The following is an 18142-nucleotide window of genomic DNA, read 5'->3' on the forward strand; positions in this document are numbered from 1 at the left end:
TTGTTCTGTTTTCTCTGGTCTCTGACATATTAAGTAAGAATTTGTTTTACAAGCCATACGCATAAATATTATTTGCATTGCTATATGGAAGTTGCATATTGTCATATTGTACTGCAGACTGGCTATGGCAGTATATACTGTAAATAATAGGTAACAACAGCATATGCTATTGTGTGAAAGGCTATATTATATAGATGTAGCATTTTTTGTCATAAATATATTTCTGGTGTTTTTGTTATTACTTAAATTAAATCCAAAGGTAATTGGTTTAAGGAACCAGGTTTACACACTGTTGAAATGAAAACTGTTAATCAAACATATAATTGCATTATTATGTTTTCATGTTGTAGGTTTTGATTACTGGAATACTGTTTGTGGATCCAGATCTCAAAAGAGTATATACAGTACATACTGATCAAAATCATAAATCATATATCTAAAATCGTAAATTTTTTATCTTTACTGCCAACAAAATATTTTTTAAGCAAGTAAACAAAAACAAACAAACAAACAACCAAACAAAAAATAAATGGCTCTTGTTTGACTCTCTTTGCATTCACATTTTTAAGACAAAACGATTCCCCACAAAATATCCTAGATTTGTGAAGAATTCTTATTGTTTAAGGTTGATTCTCATGCCCAGCCTCTTACTGCCATAGCCCTTTTTAAAACCTCCTCTCACTATTCACTTTGGTGTAGCCTGTCTCCACCTATTCTTCCAGTTATTTTTCTTCTGGAGTTTTCTAGGGGCCAGTCTGGATTTTTCGCTAACTGGTAAGCTTTTAATAAACACACTGCACCCTAGGGCTGCATGGATCCGTTAAACCCTGAAAAAATAGAACAACTTTAAAAGATGTTATCTACAGTACTGATTCAAATATGAATTTAACAATAATAAGGATGATTATCCAAAATCAGACACAGATCAGACACAGCTGATCAAATCACAAGCATCCTATAAGCATCCTATAACATTATAATTAAATGTAGATACCGTAATTTGTTCCTAGCAAATCACTGCTAGGCTTCAAAGTTAAAGAATACAAATGGGTCCCAAGATTATTTTATGGACAATGGAGTTAATGGAGGCATGAAGAAATAAAAAGATTTTAGGAGTATTTAACATATGTTAGGAGTATTGTGCTGGATTGCAAGGAATAACTATCTGAATTTAGAAAGTTCTTAGTTCACCCAAAAATAAAGGCTTAATGTGATGTATCATGTTTATAGACACTGTAAAATGACCTAAATAGAGAGAATGTTTTACAGTAATAGCCACATTTTGTATGATGTATTTAAAGAGGCAGTTCACCTTAATATCAGCTATTATATGATGTGGGAAGTTAACTACTTGCATCCAGCAAGGAGGTTAGTATTGCCGTGAATAGAGAATGGGCCCTTTATGCTATTAATCGAGGTAGTCGCTCAGTATCATTTAATAGAAGACAATAGTTGTTCTAGGACTTTGAGTTGCTTTTAATATTGCTTATTAACTACATTGCTGCTCCTAATATATGTTTAATTTCTTGGTGGTTTAAGAAAGCTTTATTGTTTAAGAAAGATTGTTGTCCAAAACTATAATGTAAGCACCATCTTCCATAACTTAAGCCCATCCAGTTTAATGGGTTCAAGTAAGTTCATGTAACCAGTATTATATTAGCAATAGTTTTCAGTGTTCCCCTGAATCTGTATGTTGAATATAAGGAACGTATCTGAATCATAAAACTACACATTTGTTGCATCACTAACAACATTATGCACATGAATTTCCTTAAATTCCCATTTGGAGTGGGAGTCAAAGAATACTTTTGTAATGGAGCATCAAAACATTTAACCTACAGATCGGGCACTTGAAAGTTTCTTTTAATGTAATTATGATCTGTTATTTTTTATAGTTCCGTCAATTTCACAAAGTGTTGTACACAGATTAAACAATATCCACATCAGTCCTTGCCCGAATGTAACTTACATTCTAAGTTATAACTAGGGACAATTTTATTATGAAACGGTGAACCTGCCTGTGTGGGGGAGGAAGCTAGAGCCCATAAGTAAGTGCCCTTGGGGCACAAAATGTAGGGCCATTGAATATATTGAACCTTTAATGTATTTTTCAAGAAACACATTTTTTTACCTATAATTTTTGTGGCCCTTGTGGACTTCTTTGAGTGCCTGGATGCACCATTTTTTTTGGTGTTGGTTAATTGCTGCCTGAGCAGAGGGTCTGGTGTTGGTACACCTGGATCACCCAAGTGGTTTCCTGTGCCCCTCTTATTCCTGTACTTTTTTATTAATTGCAGAGATAGTTAAAATGACTATTACTTTTAGACTCCTGGCTAGTGCATGTCTTAAGACCTCCTGGCTCCTCAGGAAGACACATAGCAAAAATGGAAAAGAAAAAAAGTTCACAGTGTGTCCCATGGATTTTACCAAACCAGAGACATTGATAAATCACACATTGCTTAATTGATGCCTGAAATTGCATTAAAAAGGCTGCACTGTGGATAGGGTGTGTTAACTCTCACATTTATAAATCAGTACTATTTTTTTACCAAGTACTAAAAGCATGCACACGCAAATACACATGGATATTGGGTTACCTTGCAATACCCTACCCTTCACACACTTGTTCTTAGGTACTGGGTCAGTTTTAATTTGATTGGCTATAGAAGTTAGAATTCTAGTAATTATTGATGAGGAAATTTTTTCACCAGGCATGGATTCGCAGCGAATTTTCACATTAGCGAATTGTTTGCGTGAAACTTCTGTGAAAATTCGCTGCGGAAAAATTTGTTTTGCAGAATTTTTTTTTGCACGTCAAATTGGGCAAATTGGTCAGAAGAAGGCGTGGCCGCGTCAAAAAAGTGCGGGCGACAAGAAAAAAAATACCCGGGCGACAAAAAAAGATGCAGGCAACAAAAATAATTGCGCGACAAATGCGTTTCATGAAATTTTCGCCGTTTCATGAATTTTCTTGCCGTTTCGTGAATTTTTCGCCATTTCATGAATTTTCTTGCCAATTTGCGAATTTTATGGCGAAGCGAAACGGGACAGATTCGCTCATCACTGATAGTAATAGATTTAATATGAAACCTTGCATGGCAGTCTTCGAAAGAATTTAGAAGGGACAGGAATGTATCAGTATCTTTGTATGCTTTTAGTAAAAATAATTTCTGAAAAGTACAGTGTTTTATGTGCACACAGCTTCAACACAACATTCGGACTAAAATATAATAAATAGTATCTTACAAACTGACAAGTTAGAATGTTATAAATGCTTGTGTCTGTGCATGTGTGCATTTTCCATTTGAAGATTCACAATCATTTATTGCATTTTTACACAAATTCTTCTTTTTTGTCCTCCATATTTAGGATTTAGCAACCAAATCAGGGTGACCTGACAATAGGAATAATTTCTAACATATAATTATTAGTTTTCAGACTAGTTAAATAAAAAGCTAATGTATCACGAAAAATGCAATGCGTAGAATTTTGTTTCTGCAAATTCGGAAAGTGCTTTAAGCCTAAAATCAAACCTATAATAATATTACCAGCTGTGGCAAGTTCAGATGATTCAGGCAAAGCTGTAGGTGCTCTGACACTTGGCCACAAACCAACTATGGCAAATCTGAAAAGCAACTGTACTTGTTTGTATTGTAACATTCAGTGTCAACTGTGCCTTTCATTTTTTCTTATAATTCAACTGGTAATCTTTACCGCCTAAGCTCCATGAATGAGCACAGTATGAACATTGGCAAGTATCCGGGTCAAATATCACACAAGTGAGATGATAAATTGCAAGTACAGAACACTTACTGCTAATATTCATCGTTCTAATGAAACAGGATCATCACATTCAAAACCAGTGGAACAAGGGAAGGGAAACTAAAATAAAAAAGCAGCGGCAACAGTAGTGTTACACATATCCATAGAGTTCAACTTTTACCAAGAAAGTCAACAGCCTTTCGGGCCCCACATAGATAAAATATCCCTGCCCTAAATATAATAAACATTTATATATATATATATATATATATATATATCTATAAGTAAATAAAATAAAAACTCATTATGGGGAATAATACGGGTGCTATATGAATAATTCTTCTGCCAACACTCCCTCATAGTGATGAGCGCATTTTTTTGCATGCCACGGATTTGCGGCGAAATACTGGATTTTGTTACCAGTGCATCAAAAATTTGCCGCAACAAAAAATTTGTCCTTTGACTTTAATGCATTTGGAGTAAAAAAAAATTTTGCGTATGTAAGAAAAAATTGTCGCATGTAAGAAAGAATTGTTGTCATAAATTTTTATTGTTTGAAATTCTGTATTGCCCAGTGCAGCCACAATGGAAATTTGTAAGCCTTCCAATAATTGACAAATACATTCTAGCATCCTTGTATTTGTAAATTATTCTGAAAACTAGTCTGAAAACTAATAATTATATGTTAGAAATTATTCCTATTATATATATTAAATTTGCTATTAACCTGACCAAGAAATATAGAATATTTGTGCAAACCCACTCTAAGAAGTTTCCAGTGCTGCATATTCTTACACTAGATTTTTATACCATATGACCATGGAGAAAAAACTGTCAAACTTTTTTTTCTAATTCCCACTTAAAGTTCCAAACTTTGGCCTGGCCCCTTCTTTAAGTTCATTAAATAAGTACAGATTATAACAAATTACAAGATATTGTCATTTAGTCATAGTTTCAAGAATATCTAGGACAACAAATATAATTTTCCCCCTCCCAACTTATCTTAACGCTGGGTTTTAGGGTTCTAGGAGACCAAACTACTATTCTCCCTAATTGTCACCTTAAAGAGATACTGACACTAGAAATTAAAACTTTTTTACATCAATCATAGTGCTGTCTTTGCACGCTATTTATAATTTTGCCTTAAACGTATTTGCCCAATGCTTTTAAATTACCTATCTGATCCCCCATGTTCCTCCATGAGGAGGCTGCCATATTTGTGCAGCAGGTGTCCGTTAGCATTAGAAACTATAACTGACAGACTGAGAAGGGACAGTCAGGTTTAGTGACTTCAAGTAACATGACCTATGGGTAACTTTTTACGTACATTAATATTTTGAAGAGCAGTTTTTAAGTGTCAGTATCACGTTAAGGCTAAAGGCACATGGCACATAGCTATCTGGAGCCTTCCACTCTCTAAATGTGCATGCACTGACAGGCATCGATTAGCCTGTCAGTGCACATAGAGTGGATTCTGGTGTGAAAATACATACTTGTCTACTTACTTGTCTACTTTGCATGTGTACTGAGGCATTGTTCTCATGCCCGCCAGTGCACAGAGATTTGGGAAGTGTAAGGAATAGGGTTGCCACCTCTGCTAAAAAAGCCGTGCAGAGGCCGGGGAGGAGGTGGGGCTGCAATGACATGGGGGCAGGGCTATGACGTGGGGATCGGCGATTGAGGTTTGGACCCAGGCACCCCTACCAAAAACCAGGCTGTCCAGGTCAAAACCGGACAGGTGGTAACCCTAATAAGGAAGTAGATATGTGGGTCAGGTGACATATGTGCCAATGCCCTTAATGGCCTTTAGAAGTTTACCCCCCACCACTGCTCCAGTCCCACTGTTTATATATATATATATATATATATATATATATATATATATATATATATATATATATAGTGGATGTGTAGAAAGCACTCACAGCATATAAAAGTAAAACAAAAGTTTGTTTGTTTATTAGCTCATCGCATCAATGCGTTTCGATCCTAATAGGATCGTCATCAGGATCGAAACGCGTTGATGCGATGAGCTAATAAACAAACAAACTTTTGTTTTACTTTTATATGCTGTGAGTGCTTTCTACACATCCACTGTTTACTTTTTTGGTTAGCACCCGGCGAGTGCTCGTGAAACGGTGAGTGCTGATTTTTCTTTGATTATATATTATATATATATATATATATATATAAACTCTGTCAGGGAGAATCTCCCTGGTAAGTCCTAAGCACTTGCTGCTGTGTACATGTCACATGGATGTATGCAACTATACTGCTGTCTGCACGATAAAATGAAAAAACGAGTGCTTAGCCTTCTGAACTAACAATGTGATTTGTACACGGAAGCAAACTTGCCTACTTACAGTACATACACATTTATTTGGAGTGCTGCTAGTATGATCGGATGTATAGAAATGGTAGAACATGGCATGTTAGCACACACTGCATTTTTAAGAAAATGTGATTTTTTTAAAAAAAATGATACCATATGGTCATAGCATATTTAAAGCAATGCTGACACCCCAGCATGCAAATTTCAACTGATGCAGAAAAGCCATCCCCAGTATCCAATGTCCTGGGGATGGCAATTGTTCTGCGGAAATTGCTGTATTTTCAGAGCTAGAGCAACCTGACATTACAGCCCTGACTCTTATTTGGCACCAGAAGTCAGGTTGCTACCACAGAAAAAAAAATAATGCCTTCCAGTTCTTACAGTAGAGCAACTGAGTACACTGAATTACCTTTTTAAAAGGTAACGGGACCTGTACAATAAATTGGCATGTTCCGCACAAGTAGCCATGGCCTTGAAGACTGGATACAAGTATAAGAGTTAGGTGAGCTCGGTAATAGAAATTCACTCATGTGTAATGCTATCCTGAGCTGTTTCCATCCTGTGTCCCATCTGGCTGACGAGGTGGGCCTGGTGAGTCTGTGACAGCTAAGCCTTTCTTGCTGTATAGTTTTAATTTCTCAGCTAATTGTAATTATAGCTCATAATATTAGCAGCACATATTTTACGCATTTTGCTATTTATAATCAATTTGTTACAGTTGCATCACTGATCATTTTAACATATTCATTCCTGTACCAGATTTTTTTTACTGAATACTGAAGATGGAAGAAATGTATAGATTTATGTTGTATTTCCTTGACTAATAATTTTTAAAAGACAATTAAATACTGTATCTTTTTTTCTGCATTAAAAGGGCAGGTATTTCATGAGCGTCCTATCCTTGCGCAATTACAAATGAGATGGTTTTTATTTCCAATCGCATCAACATCCTGCAGCTGATAGCTACTCTTGGAAGAATTACAACAAATTTAACTAAACAATTATTTTAATATGGCTATTAGAAATCTGCCAAATGGGAAATAAACTTTTTTTTTTCTAATTCTGTTTTCAAGATCACCAATCTGTTCAGAAAGAGCCATGAATCTTAGGAGCATCCTGCTTCTCCTGGAGCATTCTGTTTCTTGAGTAGTTATAGTTTTTTAGATCTGCAAAAGGCAATACCACTTCAAGGCAAATTTTAACAATCATTTTTGTATATAGTGAGTTTTGTGTCATTTATTGCTGAAATGAATAGTTCCTGAGGTCACTTTCAAAATGCATTATTTCAAAAAAATGCTAAAGGAATTCACTTTCAGGCATTAAATATTGCAACTGAGTACAATTATTTGAGTACAATAGAGGTTTGTATTTGCCAATACATACTTAAAAACAGCCTTTTTAAATTGATTTGAAAATATCATTTTTCTTTTTTTCTTGCTAAATAATAAAAAAGATCCTTAGCTGTAAATGCTATCAGAACTTACATGGCATGGTTGCATACATCATATGGCATAGTGACAATTGCCTGACCCGAGAGAGCACTGCACAGTTCTGGGCAATTGTTGGATCCTGAGACACAAAATGCTTGGAATCTCCCTGTCTGATATTGTCCTAACAGGGGGGCATGTAATAAAATGTATAAACAAAAAAAAAAAAAGCGAAATTAAATTAAATTTTATTTAAAAAATAATATTCCTATAATATGAATACATAGCACACTTGGTTAATGGCAGTGTGTTTTTTGGTGCAAAATAAATGTTATAGTAATATATTTTATACTAATATAACTTTTATTACTTTCTCTAAGTAGTCTTATATAACCTGTATCATTCAAAGTCAAATGATAACAGGTATGGGACCTGTTATACAGAATACTCAGGGCCTGGGGTTTTCCAAACAAGGAATCTTTCCGTAATTTGTATCTCCATGCCTTAAGTCTACTAAAAAATGATTTAAACATTAATTTGACCCACTAGGATTGTTTTGCCTCCAATAAGGATTAATTATATCTTAGTTGGGATCAAGTAAAGGAAACTGTTTATTATTACAGAGAAAAGGGAAATAATTTTTAAAAATTTCAATTACTTAATTAAAATGGAGTCTATGGGAGAAGGCCTTCCTGTAATTTAGAGTTTTCTGGATAATGGGTTTCCGAATAACGGATCCACTACCTATACTAGATATATGGGAAGAACAGAGGCTCATAGGGCTTGCAGACAGTGCCAGGTTTCAAATCCGGGCGCCCCAAGGCCGCCCCCCCCCTAACAATCTCCCCAATCGCGCATGTGCGAACATATCTTCTCCCCCCCCCCCCCCAGTGGAGCAGTCCCCATTGCTCCGTATGGGAGAAAAGTGTCAAAATTTGTTTTTGCCCTAAATATGTGCCGCCCTAGGCCTGGGCCTTTGTGGCCTCGCCACTAATCCGGGCCTGCTTGCAGAGTTAAATTCCAATTTGATTTGTTTGTTCCTGTTTCTGCGTGGGTTTAATCCCGGATCTCCAGTGTCCCCCCACACGCCAAAAACATACATACAGGTTAATTGGCGCCTTATAAAATTGAACCTACTATGTGTGAATGTGATAGGCACCTTAGACTGTAAGCTCCACTGTGGCGGGTGCTGATATGAATGCTACATAAGCTCTTTAAAGTGCTGTAGAAATGTGTTGGTTCTATATAAATACCAGGAAATAAATAAAACTGCAAGGGATCGTCTTCAGATGTCAACTATTATGGAATCAATTGCTTATACTGAATGACAAGTGCTAAAATATGGTATTCAATTTAATTGTAATATTGCTAGTATGGACTCTGTAATTTTATGGTGCCTAAAATAAATATAGGCAAGCCAGGTCTGAGTGGGAACCGGCAAACGCTAAACCATGGATGGGTTTGTTAGTCTGCAATCTGGAAAATGCAGCTTTGTGTCCATTGTTTACAAAAAAAGAACACAACTTCTTCAGTGTTGCAATGTATCTGGAAATAACAAGAAGCACATAAAGCCACCTTTACTGGTCTAAATATATTCTAGTCTGAAAAAATAAATAAATCATGAAAATTAAACAACAGTTATAAATCATTTTTCTCAAAATGACAAAGATGTAGATAATAAATGTGAAGCAGATGATGAGGAGACAGATTATACCATTAGGTGGTAGAGTTATGAATAACATGGCAAGAAAATAGATGTCCTTTGTACCTACTCAGTAGGTTATGAGGTAATATAGTATCCCATTGCTGATACTGATGCTATTCATTGTAAGATTGAAAAAAATGTGCAACTTCCAAAATGCTTTGTAATCTTGTATTTAAATCTATGGCACTTTAAAAAAACACTGTTCTACCACGAGTTACATAGATGCTTATCTGATTTATGTTGATAAAAGTAAACTGTCCATCAAGCTCAACCTGTCCAAATAATAACTTGGTCAAGTGCTGTAGCCCTGAAAGGGCCAGTATACCCCCTTTTCAATATGAGTCCAATAAATAGGGCTTATGGCAAAAATACTGTTAATAATGAATTAAATAAATCAACTTTTTGTTATTTCTTGAGCTAAACAGGACAAAAAGAGAAACTGAAGCTACTCTCTGTAGTGTTTTTGTGAGATAGATACTTACCAGATTATTACCAGTGCACAGTCAATCCTCCTACATAGTGGACTGCTAACAAAGAATCACAACAGAAGAAAATGATACTGGTAACCTAATTATTGATCTTGGAAGGACCAAATATGGAGTAGCTTCAGTCTCTCTTTTTACCTAAGTAAGCTCAAGAAATGATAAAAATTGTAGATTCTTCTTAATTAAAACAAAGACGAAAGGTATATTCAGCACAATCCCTATTTTTTAAAGTCTTATTGAAAAATGGGTATACTGCCTCCTTAAAATTACTCTAGCTCTGAGATTACTCTATGCTTGTCCAAGAAGCCATCCAAGCCCTTCATAATAGTATTAACGAAATGTGCCATTATAACATAACACTGTGTCAGACTTCTAGGGTGGGTCTGAAACCCTTTCACTGGGAACTTAGAGCCTGAGCTGTGAACATGAGATGTAGAGATGTAGAGGCACTCAGCTGTAATTGAAGTGGAGGAACAGGTTCAGAGGGAAATCTGAACAGTAGTCACTAACAGGCAAAAAGTCAATACCAGGAATTAATATCAAAATGAACGCCCAATGGCAATCTGGAAGAAAAGCCCTTGGCACTGGATTTAAGCCCCTATGTGCATGCTTTAGAATATGCACAAAGATGCACTAAGGGGCGCATATGCAGAGTGTTGAAATGCGTTCACTAGAACACAGAGAAGGGTGCAAATTGACGCACATGCACAAAGAGCCCCAATAGAGGCAGCCTCAACCTCACTGCCCTCACAACTGAAAAGCTTCTAGAAATAGTCCATTCTAGAACATACTACAAACTGAATTTAAAAGTAAACTACATCTTTAAAGGAGAAGGAAAGGCTAATAAAGAGTTAATCTCAAGGTGCAGGCATACCATCAGTTGTCTCAATAGTGCCCTTAAGTCTCCCCATACTTCACCTGTTCAGAAGATCAGAAGCCAAACAGGAAAAAAAAAATGCTGAGCAGGGTAGAGAAGATTCCCATAATACAACGCTCCTCCCCAGACTTGGCGACTTAGGACTGTAGGTGGCGCATGCGCACCCAGCAGAAGCGTCTGGTTGCCATGGCGACGCAGCGACGGAGAACTCTGTGACATGCAGACCCAGCAGGTGAGGGGAGCGGGGGGGGGCAGGAGCAGGGAGCGGGGGGGTTTGTGGCAGGAGCAGGGAGCTGGGGGGCCTGTGGCAGGAGCGGGGAGCCGGGGGGGTTTGTGACAGGAGTGGGGAGCTGGGGGGGTTTGTGGCAGGAGCGGGGAGGGTTTGTGGCAGGAGCGGGGGGGTTTGTGGCAGGTGCGGGGAGCGGCGGAGGGTTTGTGGCTGCCTTGTGCTTTTCAGGAATAGCCCATACAGACATGCTGGACAAGATGGCGGTGCCGTTCACTGAAACAAGTATGTAAGTTCTAGTATGTGTATCTGTAAATCTTTCATTAGGCAAGCCAGAAATATAGCGTTTTTACACAGCAATAGTAGTACTATTTAATAGTGTGCTTAATAGATTTTGACTTTCCTTGTTCTTTAAGGCTCTCTCTATAGAGTAAGTGTTTTGGTACTGCCTCTGCAAAATTAATAAACTTTGTGCTCCATTCTCGTATCACTGCTTTGCTAGGAGTCAGATCATGTCAGTAATATAAATATTGCAGCCAACATGTTAGGGAGCATGTGTTACAAATATACACTGTAAAATTCAGCAATATTTTGAAACATTAGAAACTTCTCAGTTTGCCTGTATTCTACATTTATTACAAATGTTGCTAAAGGGAATATTGTGGAATTATCATTACTCTTGCTTATTTTTGAGAAACAGGGGCATATATGCATGCATAATTCAAACAATAATAAGGGGAACAAGCTAAAGTATTTAGCATATAGCTTAAACTGAGGAAGATACAATCTTTGTATTTATCCCACAATTTTTCTTTTTTCCTATTAAACATAATCATATAATTTTTATGGGTATTAACATTGCTAAATGATTTTCATCTATTCTTGTTTATTCTTCATAAGGCTTATTTTCCTCCCCATAATTTGTTCCTTTCTTTGAATCTCAGATGTTCCACTGCACACTCATCAATCATACTAAGAATCTAAGTTATAATCTCCACACTCCTCCGCTAACTGGATTACAAAGCTGAAAAACTTACTTGAAGTTGAAAATGTGATAAAAGTAATCAAATTGCTGTAGTCAAATTCTAACAGTGGTGAATAGATGACACTAATTATTGTCTCTTATTATGCTACAAATGTAGTTTACTCTATCTTTATTCATGAAGAGGTATCATACATCTCATCAGGGGAATTGCAGTAGCAGTGCTCAATATCCTTAGGTTACTGTGCTTACATTTTTCATTTCCATCTTAACACTTGAGGTGGAGCCTCAATTTGTTCTGAGTTTATGGCTGCGTATGCATGCCAATTTTATTTTAATCAGGCAGTGTGTTGACAAATATCTGTACATTATATTGTTGTTAATTTTGTTTTGATGAATGGAAATCATTTACCAGTTCAGTTTATTCAATGTGAGAATAAAAAGAGAGAACTTTTTCAAAGAGTTAACTATCCAAATACTGCACATAAGATTTGGATGACAATGATTTTAGCCAATTTTACAGATTTTAAGACTAAAAATAAATGTCATTATAACGTTCATGTATCAGTGTTTTAACGTTCATGTATCAGTGGTTTATTTATGGCCTGAATGCATTAGGATGTGACGTCCTTTTGACTGGGTAACAGATGCATTTGTAATGCTATATATATCATTGTAAGGGCAATTGGCAGAAAGGATATTGAGGATATTGCTTTTAAAGAAAATTAACTCCTCTGATATATATATATACTCCTGTATATATATATATATATATATATATATATATAGCATGGCTGTTCATGCGTTTTTAATACACAATTGACTGTTTTTGGAATATAACTCGGTGTTGCTGGTCTTTTTTGGATATTTAAATCATTTACCTTGCACCCCTGGGTTCGCTATATATATATATACAGAAATATTATCCATGTTTAATTTTTTTAAATAAATAGATATTTGAATTTACATAATTTGCTAAATAAATAAAATACATTTAAATCGAAAGAATGCAAAAAAATAAATCACACAGGTCTATGTTAAATTGACCTTTTACTGCATGTCTGATACAGGAACTAGAGCATACTTAAAGGATGACTGACCTTCTTTCTATATGTTATGCTTCATCTAGTAGAACTGCCCCCAAGAAATGCCTGTTGCAGAGAGTATCAAGCATATTCAGCTTTAAAAACTCAAAATATACAAAACACAAAATATACCTCTTAATGGAACAACTGCATTAATATCCTATATTTACTTACATTAGTTGGCTTTTGAGCTACACCATTTAAAAACAAAACATATACCGACAATTTCTGTTCCAGATTTAAGGAAGCATGGGTAACACTCTTTTTTTTTTTTTCCTTTTTATTAAGTGCTGTGTCTGGGAAACACAGTGGGGGTCAGTTATAATGTTTGTTTTCCCCTAAACACTTAAATTTTGCACTGCGGTGCCCGTCTTTCCTTTTTTTGTGAATCTCAGTTAAATGCAAATGGTGCCCAAAAATTCGCAGATTGAGAGAGCATCCTCTCTGTGCATTTTTATTATGCGCAAATATAGTGCTAATTTTCTCTTTGTGAATATAAATTCGCAATTTGCAAAATCAGTTTAGCGAATATTTTTTCCGCCACTAAAACTGTGGTGTGACTTGGATGAAGAGTGTACACATAAATATTCACAATTTGTCAATATGCCATACTTAAAAAGCTTTAAGGACATACGCTCTGTGTATAAAAATGTTACAATTATGTTTGTCCAATAAATGCACCAGTCTCGTGCAGCTTTATAAATATAAATACAGACAGGGCAAATAAGTTGACTGTGCGAAGAATTTTTCGATATGGGAATTTTATAAGTGTCCCCCACTATCTCTGTCACCCGTAATCTGTAGGGAGGATATCATATAAGTTAAGGCAGCTTTTGCAGCACAGTGTAGATAATGCATTGTGTACTTGCTTCTGAATTAATCACTGGAAAGGTTTAGGACGAAGACTCATGGGGCGATTAGTAGCTGCAAAAGTTGGTCGTGGCAACTAATTGTAGTGGCTTTCCCCACTATAGTGTATTGTATACGTCGCTGCAACTAACTACCTGTGTTTTTTTTGCAGTGTCTAATCACTGTGCATTAGTGATGGGTGAAATGTTTCGCCAGGCATGGATTCGCGGTGAATTTCCGCGTTTCGCCATTGGCGGATTGTTTCGTGAAATGGATGAAAAAATTTGACGCACGGCCAAAAATTGTCAAAAGAATAGTGCGACGTTTGGCGAATTTTTCATCATTTTGCGGATCTTTTGTAAGATTCGCAAATTTTTCGGCAAAGCGAAACGGAACAGATTGCTCATCACTACTGGTCATGTTTTCACCCTTTAAACTAACATATAAGGGCACATTAAACAAAGGCTGCAAGGAATATCCAATTATATTATTTGAATGCCCTTCTACTTTGACCTCAATGACATTCACCCACAAATGCAAACAGTGTTTTATGGTCAAATTCCACCCCTTGTGCGCAGTTATAGGAAGGTGCCATTGAGGTCTCTGCCTACAGAATGTTGGCATTGGGCAGTATTGGTGTTTTCGGCTTTCAAATTATCCTAACTAACTTGCCTAAGTTTAGCCTATAACTAATAAAATACAGTATGAATAGAATAATTATGCTAAAAAAAAATTTAAGCGTAGTACACTTTATCATGATTAGAAGGTTTTCTGTAACAAACCCAAGTCACCAGTGGTTCTTGAACTATGGGGGCAGGACTGTGGATAGGGAGGGTCAATAAACATTATGAGTCAGTGTATATTTACTGTTTTTGATGCAACCACTAAACAAAATCTTCTAGTCACCTGTAATCCTATTATAAACTAACAGGACCTGATAAAAGTTTGGGCCACAGAGGGGTCTGAGCGCCAACAGTCTGAAGAGATCTGCTCTTCATATGTTTGCTAAAAGGCTTAGCAAAGGTTGCCACATGTAAAAGATCATTGGGTTTTTTTTATTCTCAGAATTGCTTGCTGCTACCAATAGATGGACAGAAATATCCCAGAGAAAAATACTATCTAAGTTTATTACTAACTAATTTCTAGGAATAGCACCTAGGTGGAGAAGTCAGGAAACCCAGAGCTGAGGTCTCAGTGATACCTTCCCTAATCTATAATCTTTTATAGGTGAAGGGGTACCAAATTACGGAAAGACCCCTTATCTGGAATACCCTTGGTCCCGAGCATTCTGGATAACTGGCCCTATACCTGTATTTAAAAATTTACATTTTAGGTATTTAAAGGCATCAGGTACCCTATTGTGACACATAAACAAGATTTTGGGATGATGCAAAGCTTGGTTTAATTTTCCACAAAATTGTGCCTGCCTGCTTGCTGTGAATTCCGAGACTGAAAAAACAAGATTTATTTAATTTATACAGTATAGTGTAAGTACAGGTATGGGATCCCTTATCTGGAAACCCAATATCCAGAAAGCTCCGAATTACGGAAAGCCTTTCTCCCATAGACCCCATTTTAATCAAATAATTCAGATTTTGACAATTGATTTCCTTTTTCTCTGTAAAAATAAAACAGTGCTTTGTATTTCATCCCAACTAAGATATAATTAATCCTTACTGGATGTAAAATAATCCTATTGGGTTTAATTAATGTTTTAATGATTTCTTAGCAGACTTCAGGTGTGAAGATCCAAATTACGGAGAGACCCCTTATCCGGAATACCCACCATAACTACCTGTAGTTTATTTTGCTTGACTAGCCAAATAGAAAAGAGTGTGGAATTATTTCTTAGGGTGACAGGTCCCCTTTAAATAGCCTCTTACCTTGAGGAGTAGGAAAGGTATCATCAAGATGACAGCCCTGGGTGTCCTGACCAGCTGGATGCTATCCCTAGGGATTAGTCCTCCCTTGAAACTTGTACTTGTTTGTATTATTTGAAAATACAGCACATGGCGTACAAGAAGCTCTATATAAATATTATAAGCCAATTGCACACAGGGTGAATCTGCTATGACTTTATTATGAATTTATTTCATTTGGACTGCTTTTGATTAGCAGGTATTGGGCACCTATTTTAAGAATCAGAAGCACTATTTTATAACTATGGTACACTTATATAATCCAACTAACCCAAATAACCTGCAACAAATCCCTTATGGGATCCCTTATCTGGAAACCCAATATCCAGAAAGCTCCGAATTACGGAAAGCCTATCTCCCATAGACCCCATTTTAATCAAATAATTCAGATTTTGACAATTGATTTCCTTTTTCTCTGTAAAAATAAAACAGTGCTTTGTATTTCATCCCAACTAAGATATAATTAATCCTTACTGGATGTAAAATAATCCTATTGGGTTTAATTAATGTTTTAATGATTTCTTAGCAGACTTCAGGTGTGAAGATCCAAATTACGGAGAGACCCCTTATCCGGAATACCCACCATAACTACCTGTAGTTTATTTTGCTTGACTAGCCAAATAGAAAAGAGTGTGGAATTATTTCTTAGGGTGACAGGTCCCCTTTAAATAGCCTCTTACCTTGAGGAGTAGGAAAGGTATCATCAAGATGACAGCCCTGGGTGTCCTGACCAGCTGGATGCTTGTACTTGTTTGTATTATTTGAAAATACAGCACATGGCGTACAAGAAGCTCTATATAAATATTATAAGCCAATTGCACACAGGGTGAATCTGCTATGACTTTATTATGAATTTATTTCATTTGGACTGCTTTTGATTAGCAGGTATTGGGCACCTATTTTAAGAATCAGAAGCGCTATTTTATAACTATGGTACACTTATATAATCCAACTAACCCAAATAACCTGCAACAAATCTGCCTGAAATAATTGGGCAAAATCAATCCAGAGCAGTGTGAAAAGTTGCTATGTAATTTCCTCAAAACATCTGAAGCTGTAATGGTCCCTCTGCAAAATATTAAAGTGTGAGTATTGAATATTTATGCAAACAGCAAACTTCAGGTTAGTAAGAGTTTTTGTATATTGGAAAATAATGTGAGATTTAAAAACTAATTTGAGTTTGAGTGCTTTAAAAAAAAATATACAGAGATCAAGGGCCTGAATACTTTTGTATGGTACAATATATGGGTAGACAGATAGGTAGATAGATAGATAGACAGACAGACAGACAGAGAGATAGATAGATAGATCTAGATTGAAACCTATTAGAATTGATTTTTTTTTCACTGATAACTTATAATCAAAAGTAATTAGAGAAAGAGAGTGTTAGTTAAACTTCTTTATTTACAGGTACAGGATCTCTGAAAGTCATCTCCCACTCTATTTTAATAATTCAACTGATTTCTCTTTTTTCTGTAATAATAAAACAGTACCCTGTACTTGATCCCAACTAAGATGTAATTAATCCTTACGGGAGGCAAAACAATCCTATTGGGTTTTTATTTAATGTTTTAATGATATTTTAGTACATTTTGGTGACCCAAATTACAAAAAGACCCCAGAAACCAAAATCCCAGACCCCAAGCATTCTGAATAACAGGTTTCTTACCTTTATTATGTCAATGGCAGCTTGATTTGTACATTTGTGTAAAGAAAAGATGTGTTGCCCATTCAGGTATTAAATGACAGTAAAATATTCCTTTTTTTTTCCAAAACTACAAGAAGTATTTATGGCAGCACAGAAACAAGTGGGATTATTATTTTAGATGTAGGAATGAAACATTGCTATTCACATGTATTTATCAGAGTCTCAAGCTGCAAGATTGTGTTTATCTTGTTGTTGGTGAAAGGATGTCATAAACATAAAATATTATAATCTAATATAGCTTCAATCTGGCCTGCCAAGGGAGCAGTGAACACATTACATTGTATATGCATAGAAATAGAGGCATTTTAATACTTGCGCCTCTTTACTTTGTGCTCTTTAAAAATCATTAACACTGAGTGATAAAAGTACATTATGTTATTAACAACATGCCAGAGTGTCAGCTATAACCTGAAATGAATACATTGAACATGACAGGTGTTAGAGGAGTCCATCTGGTACAACTTTTTCATTCCCAGAACAATGTGTATCTTTGCACTCGGATAGTCCTCAGCTACTTTCAATAATTAAAGGAGCATTACTAAAGGCTAACTGTGAATTTTAGCCTATCAAAATAACATCTTTCATGAAATAATGAATATTCATGAATATTTGTTTTTTTTTAATTTAAAATAAATCGGTGTTTGACTTCCAGCTAGACTATATTCTATATATTAAAATCGAGAAAATTTGAGAAAAAAGTAATATTTAATACAATTATCAGGAAATCCTTCCAAGCTCTTCTTGCAAAGAATTTAAAATATGAAGTGATTTATTGCATGCTTGTC

Source organism: Xenopus tropicalis, chromosome 6, assembly GCF_000004195.4.
Source record: "Xenopus tropicalis strain Nigerian chromosome 6, UCB_Xtro_10.0, whole genome shotgun sequence".
Lineage (NCBI taxonomy): Eukaryota > Metazoa > Chordata > Amphibia > Anura > Pipidae > Xenopus > Xenopus tropicalis.